Source organism: Haematobia irritans, chromosome 1 (assembly GCF_050003625.1).
Source record: "Haematobia irritans isolate KBUSLIRL chromosome 1, ASM5000362v1, whole genome shotgun sequence".
Taxonomy (NCBI): Eukaryota; Metazoa; Arthropoda; class Insecta; order Diptera; family Muscidae; genus Haematobia; species Haematobia irritans.
The window spans coordinates 59,426,783-59,440,879 of record NC_134397.1 but is presented as its reverse complement, the minus strand read 5'-3'; the positions used below and the strand labels follow the sequence as shown (position 1 = coordinate 59,440,879).

At 29.9% G+C, this 14,097-nt stretch overlaps 1 protein-coding gene across 3 annotated transcripts in view; it reads right to left on the bottom strand.

Moving 5' to 3' along the window:
- The window catches only part of Lgr3 (Leucine-rich repeat-containing G protein-coupled receptor 3), a 145,605-nt gene that overhangs the window by 8,014 nt on the left and 123,494 nt on the right, over window positions 1-14,097 (bottom strand). The gene's annotated exons all lie outside the window — the stretch shown is intronic.

Genomic DNA, 14,097 nt, shown 5'->3' with positions numbered 1-14,097 from the left:
AAGTTTTTTTTTTACAATTAAGCTATCGCATATTGAATTATGCACAATCAAGCTAATTTACATACGCTTAAAATTGGCACAATCTCAAAGAATTATTGTATTACTCTTTAATAACCACCAGAAATATTTACATTTCTCTTCCCAAACACATTTTTGAATCAGGTTTATTTTCATAACCCCACTTAGAATGTTGATTGCCCATGTGTTGGGGACTTTAAATCAATTTAATGATCTATGTAACACCATAAACGTGTCATTTGTCCCAAAATGAATTGTGGCCTACATAAGGGATGCGTTCAGAAATCAGTTACATGCACGGAAAAGGGTTGACAAAAAAAGGGTTAACATCAGTTTACAGCTTACAGTCTATTGGCAAATGATTCATTATTACAGAGATTAAATTAAATGAACAATTACACGCAGAGAAGGAATATGATCACCTCAAACATGTTTCAAGAGCAAAATGTTATTTTTGTATGGTGACCATGTAACATGTTTGTCACTAAAATGTTATTTTCTCGTCAAATATAAACTGCTTGTCGAAATCAGATACATGATTTCCGAGAAAATAACATGGTTGCGAAAACCATGTTACATGGTCACCACCCAAAAATAACATTTTGCTCTTTGAGGTGATCATATTCCTTCTCTGGGTGTACTTGAAATTAAGTTGTATTAACATAAATTATACAATAAAATGCTAAAAGAAAATAAACTAAATTTTTTTACAGCGCACAATAAAAAAAAAAAAAAAACAAATAAGGAAAGCCTAAAGTCGGGCGTAGCCGACTATATTATACCCTGCAGCACTTTGTAGATCCACATTTTTGATACCATATCAAATGTGTTGGGTGCTATATATAAAGGCTTTTGTTCCCATATACATATATCTAAATCTGACAAATCTGAAATTTAAGTCGGCTAATACCCTGGGGTGGAGCAAAAAGTTAGTAAAAAACAAGTAAGGAAAGTCTAAAGTCGGGCGCGGCCGACTATATTATACCCTGCACCACTTTGTAGATCTAAATTTTCGATACCATATCACATCCGTCAAATGTGTTGGGTGCTATATATAAAGGTTTGTCCCAAATACATACATTTAAATATCACTCGATTTGATAGACTTCTACAAAATCTATAGACTCAAAATTTAAGTCGGCTAATGCACTAGGGTGGAACACAATGTTAGTAAAAACAAGTATATACGGCCGTAAGTTCGGCCAGGCCGAACATCCACAATCGAATTACTGCCATCCACAATCGAATTACTTAAGTTGCGGTAACGCTTGCCGATGGCAAGGTATCTTAAAACCTCCTAACACCATCTTCTAAATTGTATGTAAGTCCATACGTGGTATATATTAAATCAAAAAAGTTCGATCCAATACGTATATAATTCAGTTTGACAAAGTAGACATAAAATTTTGACAAAATTTTCTACAGAAATAAAATTTTAACAAAATTTTCTATAGAAATAAAATTTTCACAAAATTTTCTATAGAAATAAAAATGTTGACAAAATATTCTATAGAAAGAAAATTTTGACAAAAATTTCTACAGAAATAAAATTTTAACAAAATTTTCTATAGAAATAAACTTTTGACAAAATTTTCTATAAAAATAAAATCTTGGTAGATTATTTGTGGCTCGAGTGGCAACCATGATTATGAACCGAATAAAATTTGAAAAAAATTTTCTATAGAAATAAAATTTTCTATAGAAATAAAATTTTGAAAGTGATGAAAATTTTATTATGAACCGAATAAAATTTTAACAAAATTTTCTCTAGAAATAAAATATTGACAAAATTTTCTATAGAAATAAAATTTTGACAAAATTTTCTATAGAAATAAAATTTTTCCATTTGTTTTGTTTTGTTATTGTTGGTTTTGTTCTTTAAGCATTGTTGTTGTTTTTTATTGTAGCTTAAAACCATACATTGACTAAACTACAAGTGTAGCTTAACCAACAGAGGAAAAGAATGTTTGTCAAATTTATTTGGACAAAGCCCTATAGACTGCAAGATGGTTGGATGGACGCACGTTTCGGAATTACCACATTCCTCATCATGTTTGTTTCGAATTTATTTCGGCATAAGCCGGCTATCAATGTAAAACCTTTTTTCGGAGGGTTCAAGTCTGGTTTTTGTTGGGTTTAATAAACTGCCTGAATTTATTCTGATAATTGGTTGATAGTTTTGCTGCAAGTAGAGAATGCTGATGAGGAATGTGGTAATTCCGAAACGTGCGTCCATCCAACCATCTTGCAGTCTATAGGGCTTTGCCCAAATAAATTTGACAAACATTCTTTTCCTCTGTTGGTTAAGCTACACTTGTAGTTTAGTCAATGTATGGTTTTAAGCTGCAATAAAAAACAACAACAACGAAATAAAATTTTGGTAGATTATTTTTGGCTCTAGTGGCAACCATGATTATGAACCGATATGGACCAATTTTTGTGTGATTGGACCAATTTTGGTATGGTTGTTAGCGACCATATACTAACACCACGTTCCTAATTTGAACCGGATCGGATGAATTTTGCTCCTCCAAGAGGCTCCGGAGGTCAAATCTGGAGAACGTTTTATATGGGGGCTATATATAATTATGGACCGATATGGACCAATTCTGGCACGGTTGTTAAAGATCATATACTAACACCATGTTCCAAATTACAACCGGCTTGGATGAAATTTGCTTCTCTTGGAGACTTCGCAAGCCAAATCTGGGGATCGGTTTATATGGGGGCTATATATAATTATGAACCGATGTGGACCAATTTTTGCATGGTTGTTAGAGACCATATACCAACACCATGTACCAAATTTCAGCCGAATCGGATGAAATATGCTTCTCTTAGAGGCTCCGGAAGCCCAATCTGGGGATCGGTTTATATGGGGGCTATATATAATTATGGACCGATGTGGACCAATTTTTGCATGGTTGTTAGAGACCATATACCAACACCATGTACCAAATTTCAGCCGGATCGGATGAAATTTGCTTCTCATTTAGGCTCCGCAAGCCAAATCTGGGGATCGGTTTATATGGGGGCTATATATAATTATGGACCGATGTGGACCAATTTTTGCATGGTTGTTAGAGACCTTATTCCAACACCATGTACCAAATTTCAGCCGGATCGGATGAAATTTGCTTCTGTTTTAGGCTCCGCAAGCCAAATCTGGGGATCGGTTTATATGGGGGCTATATATAATTATCGACCGATGTGGATCAATTTTTGCATGGTTGTCAGAGACCATATACCAACATCATGTACCAAATTTCAGCCAGATCGGATGAAATATGCTTCTGTTAGAGGCTTCACAAGCCAAATCTGGGGATCGGTTTATATGGGTGCTATATATAATTATGGACCGATGTGGACCAATTTTTGCATGGTTGTTAGAGACCATATACCAACATCATGTACCAAATTTCAGCCGGATCGGATGAAATATGCTTCTGTTAGAGGCTTCACAAGCCAAATCTGAGGGTCCCTTTATATGGGGGCTATACGTAAAAGTGGACCGGTATGGCCCATTTTCAATACCATCCGACCTACATCGATAACAACTACTTGTACCAAGTTTCAAGTCGATAGCTTGTTTCGTTCGGAAGTTAGCGTGATTTCAACAGACGGACGGACGGACGGACGGACATGCTTAGATCGACTAAGAATTTCACCACGACCCAGAATATATACACTTTATGGGGTCTTAGAGCAATATTTCGATGTGTTACAAACGGAATGACAAAGTTAATATACCTCCATCCTACACCCAGAAAAAAGTGCCTTCGAAACTAAAGGAAAAAATTGTCATCAATATAGTTTATCCATTTTATTTCCATTAAGGTAAATTTTTGTGAAAAATAATAAAATTTACTCGTTTCAGTAAAAAAATCCTAAACTGTAAGCAGTTAGGAATAGTTCATTAACTAGAATAAGGCATGGAATTTTACTCATCCTATTTTCTTCGCTGGGTATAAGAATTTACTACTGAAAAAGAAAATTTTATTCACCAATAATAAAGCATTCGTAAAAATAAACAAAAACCGAACTAAAACCAAGTTTCCTCAAAATTATTAAAATTTCTTATAAAATGATAATTGCGACTTCCTTTATAATAGAAAGTTTTTCATACATACGAACAACACTTGGCATAGAAAAATATTTTAGTTCATTCGTACTAAGAAGTATGCAATCCTTTCAAAACTTAAGGAAACACACTTGTTAGAATATAGGAAATTTTCCTAAATTTCTATTGTTTACCTGTAATCGATACCTGTCATCGTAATCGATGTGTTTGCGCGTGGGTGTAATCGATATATTTGCGCGTCGGTTGTTTTTTTAGTTGGAATCGCGTTGTTTTGGTATACGGAGAGATTGTTAAAATAATATGGTAAAATAATATAATAAATAACAAATAAAATATATAAAATATTTGTTATTTTAAATTAGTGAGAAAAATTTTCGTTTTTTTAAATAAATCTATCAATGTTCGTGATAGTGTATAAAGAAAGAAAACACCAGCAGAATAACAACCCTTTCATTTGTCTTCATTTTGGAATCTTCAATTATCAGGTAATATTCAGTGACGCTAACCTTTTGCAACAAAAATGTTTTATGATTTTTTTATATTTGTAGGTATTGAAATTGTAAAAGGAGGACAAAATCGTTAGGCAGCAACTTAGAAGAAAAAGTGCGTTTTACAGTTGATAATATCACACGGAAATTGGAAATAGTGGAATAATAAACTAATATTTCAAAGAGATTCGATGCTGTTGATTCTTAATAAATATATTCAATATATTAATAAAACATGTCTTTTATTGAAGATAAAATTGCTTATAGAAATAAATAAAATTGTATTTAAAAACGGAGGTAAGCAGTTCTAATTATGAAGTAAAAGTTTTACCACAAATGTGTAAGATTTGTCGAAATGAATGAAAAAATTTCAATAAAATCATTCCATATATGAATTCAAATTAGTTAATTTTTTTCATTCTGTAGTATAGTGGTATATAAATATAGGAAAATGTTAACTAATATATGGAATGCATTATTCCTAATTTCTACGAAAATCACATCGTTCAAACAAATAAAAATGTCTTTGGCGCTATACGAAGTTCAACTTTCTTCGCAATGAGTTCATTTTAACTTAAAGAAGGGGTCACTTTTTTCTGGGTGTATGATGGAGGGTATAAAAATATGGGAAACATTTAAATCTGAAGCAATTTTAAGGAATCTTCGCAAAAGTTTATTTATGATTTATCGCTCGATATATATGTATTAGAAGTTTAGGAAAATTAGAGCCATTTTTACAATTTTTCGACTAAGCAGTGGCGATTTTACAAGGAAAATGTTGGGATTTTGACCACTTTTGTCGAAATCAGAAAAACATATATATGGGAGCTATATTTAGATCTGAACCGATTTCAACCAAATTTGGCACGCATAGCTAAAATGCTAATTCTACTCCCTGTGCAAAATTTCATTTAAATCGGAGTTAAAAATTGGTCTCTGTGGTCATATGAGTGTAAATCGGGCGAATGCTATATATGGGAGCTATATCTAAATCTGAACCGATTTCAACCAAATTTTGCACGCATAGCTACAATGTTAATTCTACTCCCTGTGCAAAATTTCAATTAAATCATAGTAAAAGATTGGCCACTGTGGTCATATGAGTGTAAATCGGGCGAACGATATATATGGGAGCTATATCTAACTCTGAACCGATTTCAATAAAAAATATATGGGAGACATATCGAAATCTGAACCGATTTCAACCAAATTTGGCACGCATAGCTAAAATGCTAATTGTACTCCCTGTGCAAAATTTCAACTAAATCGGAGTTAAAAATTGGTCTCTGTGGTCATATGAGTGTAAATCGGGCGAATGCTATATATGGGAGCTATATCTAAATCTGAACCGATTTCAACCAAATTTGGCACGCACAGCTGCAATGCTAATTCTACTCCGTGTGCAAAATTTCAATTAAATCGGAGTAAAAGATTGGCCACTGTGGTCATATGAGTGTAAATCGGGCGAACGATATATATGGGGGCTGTATCCAACTCTGAACCGATTTCAATAAAATTTGGCACAATTGACTATAGTACTAATTGTTCTTCTTGTGCAAAATTTTAAGCAAATTAGGGTAAAACTCTGGCTTCTGGGGTCATATAAGTCCATATCGGGCGAAATATATATATGGGAGCTATATCTAAATCTGAACCGATTTCTTCCAAAATCAATAGGGTTCTATTCTGAGCCAAAACACATACTTGTGCCAAATTTGAATCAGAAAAATATGTTCACAGACAGACGGGCATGGCTAGATCGACTCAGGGTACTAAGTAACTTATAATACCCTGTTCCACACACGCAGAGAAGGAATATGATCACCCAAACTTGTTTTAAGAACACAATGTTATTTTTGAACGGTGAACATGGAACATTTTTGTCGCAAAAATTTTATTTTCACGAAAATAATGTTTATTGCATTATTAACATTTTTTGCCATTTAAAATCATGACATGTTCACTCTATGGCTATGTTATTTTATTCTCAACAGATTACATGCTGATTATGGAGGAACGTGGCGGCGAAGAAAATGTTTCATATACGTGGTGAATTTATAATGCTATACAATTTAAATTTATTTCTCCCTCGTGCTGGACCACTGTGCAGTATGAATGAGGATTTAATTGTTTATGTTGTGCAAGTAAATATTCTTTACATTTCATTATTAAATATCTTATTTAGGGTCAGCATATTTGCGGAGTACTTAACAAATTTTGTTCGTGTTTTTTTGTTTGTTTTATTTAATTTTGCCTACTTCATAACACAAATATGCCATTCTAATATATTCAGGCTACCCCACAACTTACCCGGAGGCTACTTAGTAATATAAACATATTTAGATGAATTCTTAAAAAAACCCACGTTGCAAAAGAGAAAAAAAGATTAGTTCCGAAAATTGTTCTTGCAATTATGTTTATTATTTATGTCCGAGTACATAGTAAGGATCTCATAAATATTTTTACATCCCTGTCTGCTTCTTTGTATTTTGTGAACGAAAATCATTTTTAATATAAATTTTGTGGTGGTATATTCTCCAAACCGTATCCTTTTATTTGCGTCATTCAAATTCTACCCGTAAATATTATCAAACACGAAGCATCTGTTTTTGTGTACTTAAGGATATAAAATTTTCCAATTGATGACTGAAGAATGCAGTGATTGTGCAATATCAAAATTTTCATTAGTTGCCATTAAGATACAAATACGTGTCATTTTGGGCATTTAAAGGTTTGGGGGAAAATTGGCATTTTACTGTTTGTTGCTGGTGAGATAATACCTGGACACGCGTCACACTGAACACAGAACACTGAAAAACAATATTGACATAATATGAAGGACCTGGACTGAAAAATATATTGACTTAATATGAAATACATAATATTAAGGACAAATTTATTTAAATTAAAGAAATTTTAATCGAAAGCATTTTAATTTCGACGAAAAAACAACCCCACAAATAAAATATTGACAAAATTTTCTATAGAAATAAAATGTTGACAAAATTTGTTATAGAAATAAAATTTTACAAAATTTTCTATAGAAATAAAATTTTACAAAATTTTCTATAGAAATAAAATGTTGACAAAATTTTCTATTGAAATAAAATTTTGACTTAATTTTCTATAGACATAAAATTTTACAAAATTTTCTATAGAAATAAAATTTTAACAAAATTTTCTGTAGAAATAAAATTTTGACAACATTTTCTTTAGAAATAAAATTTTGACAACATTTTCTTTAGAAATAAAATGTTGACAATATTTCCTATGGAAATAAAATTTTGACAAAATTGTTTATAGAAATAAAATTTTGACAAAATTTTCTATAGAAATAAAATTTTGACAAAATTTTCTATAGAAACAAAATTTTAACAAACTTTTCTGTAGAAATAAAATTTTGACAACATTTTCTTTAGAAATAAAATGTTGACAAAATTTTCTATAGAAATCAAATTTTGATAAAATTTTTTATAGATATAAAATGTTGACAAAATTTCTATAGAAATAAAATTTTCTATAGAAATAAAATTTTGACAAAATTTTCTATAGAAATAAAACTTTGACAAAATTTTGTTATAGAAATAAAATTTTGACAATTTTTTCTATAGTAATAAAATTTTGACAAAATTTTCTATAGAAATAAAATTTTAACAAAATTTTCTGTAGAAATAAAATTTTGACAACATTTTCTCTAGAAATAAAATTTTGACAACATTTTCTTTAGAAATAAAATGTTGACAAAATTTTCTATAGAAATAAAATTTTGACCAACTTTTCTATAGAAATAAAATTTTGGCAAAATTTTGCTATAGAAATAAAATTTTGACAAAAATTTCTATAGAAATAAAACTTTGACAAAATTTTCTATAGAAATAAAATTTTGACAAATTTTTCTATAGAAATAAAATTTTGACTAAATTTTCTATAGAAATAAAATTTTGACAAATTATCCTATATAAAAAAAATTTTGACAAAATTTTGTATAGAAATAAAACTCTGACAAATTTTTTTATAAATATAAAATTTTAACAACATTTTCTATAGAGATAAAATTTTAACAAAATTTTCTATAGAAATCAAATTTTGATAAAATTTTCTATAGAAGTAAAATGTTGACAAAATTTTAATAGAAATAAAATTTTGACAAAATCTATATATAAAATTCAATCTATGTTTGTTTATTTGTTTGTTTGTTTGTATGTTCCGAGTTGGCTCCGAAACGGCTGAACCGATTTACTTGAACCTTTCAGAGATCGTAGAGGGCGTTCATGTGGTGAAAATAGGGTATCTCATTTTTTGACACCTGGTCGCGGAGGGGGACCTCCCCTCCGTCGGACTTTTTGAAAATTGGACCAAAGTTGACCGATTTGCTTGAAATTTTCATTTAAGATTGGGGTTGGCATCTAGACAAAGACCCGCTACTTTTTATTTCAATATTTGATGGCGGAGGGGGTCCTCCCCTTTGTTCGACTTTTTTTTAAAGTACCGTGAAAAAACTAAAATTCTCAAAATTATCTGAGATTTACAGAGAACATGTGGTGAGGTAATGGAATTAATATGGGGTACCCGATGATTTCATATGTGGATGGGGAGGGGGATCTCCCCCTTGCCCTATTTTTTGAAACTTGGAACAAAATTATGCGATTTGCTTGAAATTTTCATTGAATGTTGGGGTTGGCATCTAGACAAAAATCCACTACATTATTTTTCGATATTTGGTCGGGGAGGGGGACCACCCCTTTGCCCGATTTTTTTTTTTTTTTTTGAAAGTACAAACAAAACTAAACTCCCCCGACTGAAATTTTACGGAAAAAATGGGTTATGAAATTTATATCAGGTTCTTAATTTTTTAATAAAAATAAAAAGGCATAGGGAGACATCCGCTTCTCTTAAGTACATACAGAGAAACAATTAAACTTTTACCTAGTTACTTGAAATTTACAGAGGACTGGGGAGAGGTTACGATATTAATACTTGATACCTGATTTTGTGATATTTGGACGGAAGAGAGGCCGCCCTTTTAGGCTTATAATTTGCTTGACATTTTCTGGGACGTTTACAAAAGATACGCTACATCACTTTTCGATATTTAGTCGGGGAGGAGGTCCTCCTCTAAAACTCCAAAAAAACAACAATTCTTAAGTTTTCTTGAAATTTACATAGGCAGTGGGGGAAGGTTATGAACGAAGAGGCAACCTTCCTTGCCCCACACTTGAAGGAAAGTTTCAAGAATTTTCAGGGAAGGTTAGGGGTGCTATTCACTACGGTGTTTGTCGATATTGTATCGAGGAAAGTGACGTCCCTTTAAAACAATGGAGCAAAATTTAAACATCGCCGATCTACTTGAATGAATTTACAGGGAACGTGGGAGGAGGTGATTAAAATTATACATGATTTTTAAATTAGTATATGATTTTTCGATATCTGGTTGGGGAAGGGGAAAATTGAAATAAACTTTGTCGATTTACTTCGATAGAATTTGTAGGGACCATTGAGTAGTTGTGAAATTAATATAGGGTACGTGATAGTCCGATATCAGGTCGGAGTGGAGCGAAGGTGGGGGGAGGGTTCCCTTTTGTCCGTTTTTTTTTTTTTTCTTAAATTGAAAGTAGAGGGTTGTCCGTAAATGGGAACTCGGTACATAATTTTATGATTTTTGCACAGGCTTCTGCCAGACTTCTTTTTAGTAAAGAACTTAAATTTACATGAAATTGGCAGCCAACGTAGAGGGTGCATCATTTTCCAACATTTTAGCAAATGTTAATGTGGTAAAAATGTTTACTATTTTTGCTTTTTCCGATTTATTGGATGGGAAGCAGTAATTCTTTGTATGTTATTATAATATAGTGCTTAATTTTCAGATATGTTGAGGAGAAAGATACCTTTCCTTGACAAACCACACTTAATATTCACAAGAAATATAGAAGAAGGTACACCAAATACGCTTCGGAAGGCGCAGCGAAGCGGGCCGGGTTACGCTAGTATAGAAATAAAATTTTGACAAAATTTTCTAAAGAAATGAAATTTTGGCAAAATTTTCTGTAGGAATAAACTGTTGACAAAATTTTCTATAGAAATTAAATTTTGGCAAAATTTTCTATAGAAATAAAATTTTGGTAAAATTTTCTATAGAAATAAAATGTTGACAAAATTTTCTATAGAAATAAAACTTTGAGTACATTTTCTATAAAATAACATTCTTACAAAATTTTCTATAGAAATACAATTTTGACAAAATTTTCTATAGAAATAAAATTTTGACAGAATTTTCTATAGAAATGTAATTTTGACAAAATTTTCTATAGAAATAAAGCTGTGACGAAATTTTCTATAGAAATAAAATGGTGACACAATTTGTTATATGTTAAAATGGTGACAAAATTTTCTATAGAAATAAAATTTTTGCAAAACTTTGCTATAGAAATACAATTTTGACAAAATTTTCTATATAAATAAAATTTCGACGAATTTTTCTATAGAAATAAAATTTTCACAAAATTTTCTATAGAAATAAAATTTTGACAAAATTTTCTATAGAAATAGAATTTTGACAAAATTTTCTATAGAAATAAAATTTTGACAAAATTTTCTATAGAAATAAAATTGTCCATTCTTTTTGTTTTGTTATTGTTGGTTTTGTTCTTTAAGCATTGTTGTTGTTTTTATTGCAGCTTAAAACCATACATTGACTAAACTACAAGTGTAGCTTAACCAACAGAGGAAAATAATGTTTGTCAAATTTATTTGGGCAAAGCCCTATAGACTGCAAGATGGTTGGATGGACGCACGTTTCGGAATTACCACATTCCTCATCAGCATCCTCTACTTGCAGCAAAACTATCAACCAATTGTCAGAATAAATTTAGGCAGTTCATTAAACCCAACAATGAACCACACTTGAACCTCCCGAACAAAGGTTTTGTATGATAGCCGGCCTATGCCGAAATAAATTCAAAACAAACATATCTCTTTTCCTATGCCACTGTCAAATCATCGATTTGAATTCAGTTGGCTGGGTTTATTTTGAGCGTGCTTCCTCTTCATTTTCCATTCTTTTTGTTTTGTTATTGTTGGTTTTGTTCTTTAAGCATTGTTTTTGTTTTTATTGCAGCTTAAAACTTTAATTTATTTCGGCATAAGCCGGCTATCATACAAAACCTTTGTTCGGGAGGTTCAAGTGTGGTTCATTGTTGGGTTTAATGAACTGCCTGAATATATTCTGATAATTGGTTGATAGTTTTGCTGCAAGTAGAGGATGCTGATGAGGAATGTGGTAGTTTCGAAACGTGCGTCCATCCAACCATCTTGCAGTCTATAGGGCTTTGCCCAAATAAATTTGACAAACATTCTTTTCCTCTGTTGGTTAAGCTACACTTGTAGTTTAGTCAATGTATGGTTTTAAGCTGCAATAAAAACAACAACAATGCGAAATAAAATTTTGACAAAATTTTCTATAGAATAAAATTTTGACTGAATTTTCTATAGATATAATATTTTGACAAACATTTAAAATTCGACACATTTACAAACCAAGGGATATTTATACACAAAAAATTGGAGTTAATAGGTGAGATCATAATATATATAAATAATATACAAATACTGCAATAAACTTCTAAAATAACATAATGAAACATTATATATAAATAAAATTTTGACAAAATATTCTATAGAAATAAAATTTTGACAAATTTTTCTATAGAAATGAAATTTTGGCAAAATTTTCTATAGGAATAAAATTTTGACAAAATTTTCTATAGAAATAAAATTTTGACAAATTTTTCTATAGAAATGAAATTTTGGCAAAATTTTCTATAGAAATAAAATTTTGACAAAATTTTCTATAGAAATGAAATTTTGCCAAAATTTTCTATAGAAATAAAATTTTGACAAATTTTTCTATAGAAATGAAATGTTGACAAAATTTTCTATAGAAATAAAATGTTGACAAAATTTTCTATAGAAATTACATTTTGGCAAAATTTTCTATTAAAATAAAATTTTGGTAAAATTTTCTATAGAAATAAAATTTTGACAAAATTTTCTATAGAAAAAAAAAATTGACAAAATTTTCTATACAAATAAATTTGCAAAATTTTCTATAGTAATAAAATTTAGACAAAATTTTCTATAGAAAAAAAATCGACAAATTTTTCTATAGAAAAAATATGCGACAAAATTTTCTATAGAAATGAAATTTTGGCAAAATTTTCTATACAAATAAAATTTTTGCAAAATTTTCTATACAAATAAAATTTCTGCAAATTTTTCTATAGAAATAAAATTTTGACAAATTTTTCTATAGAAATAAAATTTTGACATATTTTTCTATAGAAATAATTTTTTTTGTTTGTTATTGTTGGCTTCTCTTCAATCGTTATTGTTGTTTTGGATCTCAGCTTAAAGCCATGCATTGACTAAACTACAAGTGTAGCTTAACCAATTACCCGAATTTATTCTGATAATTGGTTGATAGTTTTGCTGCAAGTAGAGGATGCTGATGAGGAATGTGGTAATTCCGAAACAGCTGTACATCCAACCATCTTGCAGTATATAGGGCTTTGTCCAAATAAATTTGACAAGCATACTTTTCCTCTGTTGGTTAAGCTACACTTGTAGTTTAGTCAATGCATGGCTTTAAGCTGAGATCAAAAACAACAATAACGAAATAAAATTTTGACAAAATTTTTTATAGAAATAACATTCTGACAACATTTTCTATAGAAATAAAATTTTGACAAATTTCTCTATAGAAATAAAATGTTGACAAAATTTTCTATAGAAATTAAATTTTGACAAAATTCTCTATAGAAATTAAATTTTGGTAAATTTTTCAATTGAAATAAAATTGTGACAAAATTTTATATAGAAATAAAATTTTGGCAAAATTTTCTATAGAAATAAAATTTTGGCAAAATTTTCTATAGAAATAAAATTTTGACAAAATATTCTATAGAATAAAAATTTGACAAAATTTTCTGTAGAATAAAAATTTGACAAGATTTACTATACATATAAAATTGTTGCAAAATTTTCTATAGAAATAAAATTTTGAAAAATTTTTCTATAGAAATAAAATTTTGACAAAATTTTCTATAGAAATAAAATTTTGACATATTTTTCTATAGAAATAAAATTTTGACAAAATTTTCTATAGAAATAAAATGTTGACAAATATTTAAAATTTGACACATTTACAATTCAATGGAAGACTTAAGAATTTCTTACTTGCACCTCAACTATAACAAAGTATTGCGGCTCCTTTTTGATGGTCATAAACTGGCTTTACTCCCTCTACACTATCGAAAATCGCAGACTATTGGATTTGATTGTATGACAAAAATTTCCATATGTTATCCTAGAGATTTCATACATTTTGGTTATTTATCACAATTATTTAGTATACCGAAAATAAATTGCTTCAATCAATATCTAATCTGGAATTAAGTTAGATTTCTTGTTTATCTTCTTGTTATTTTTCTCCCGCTTTATTATACTAAAGGATAT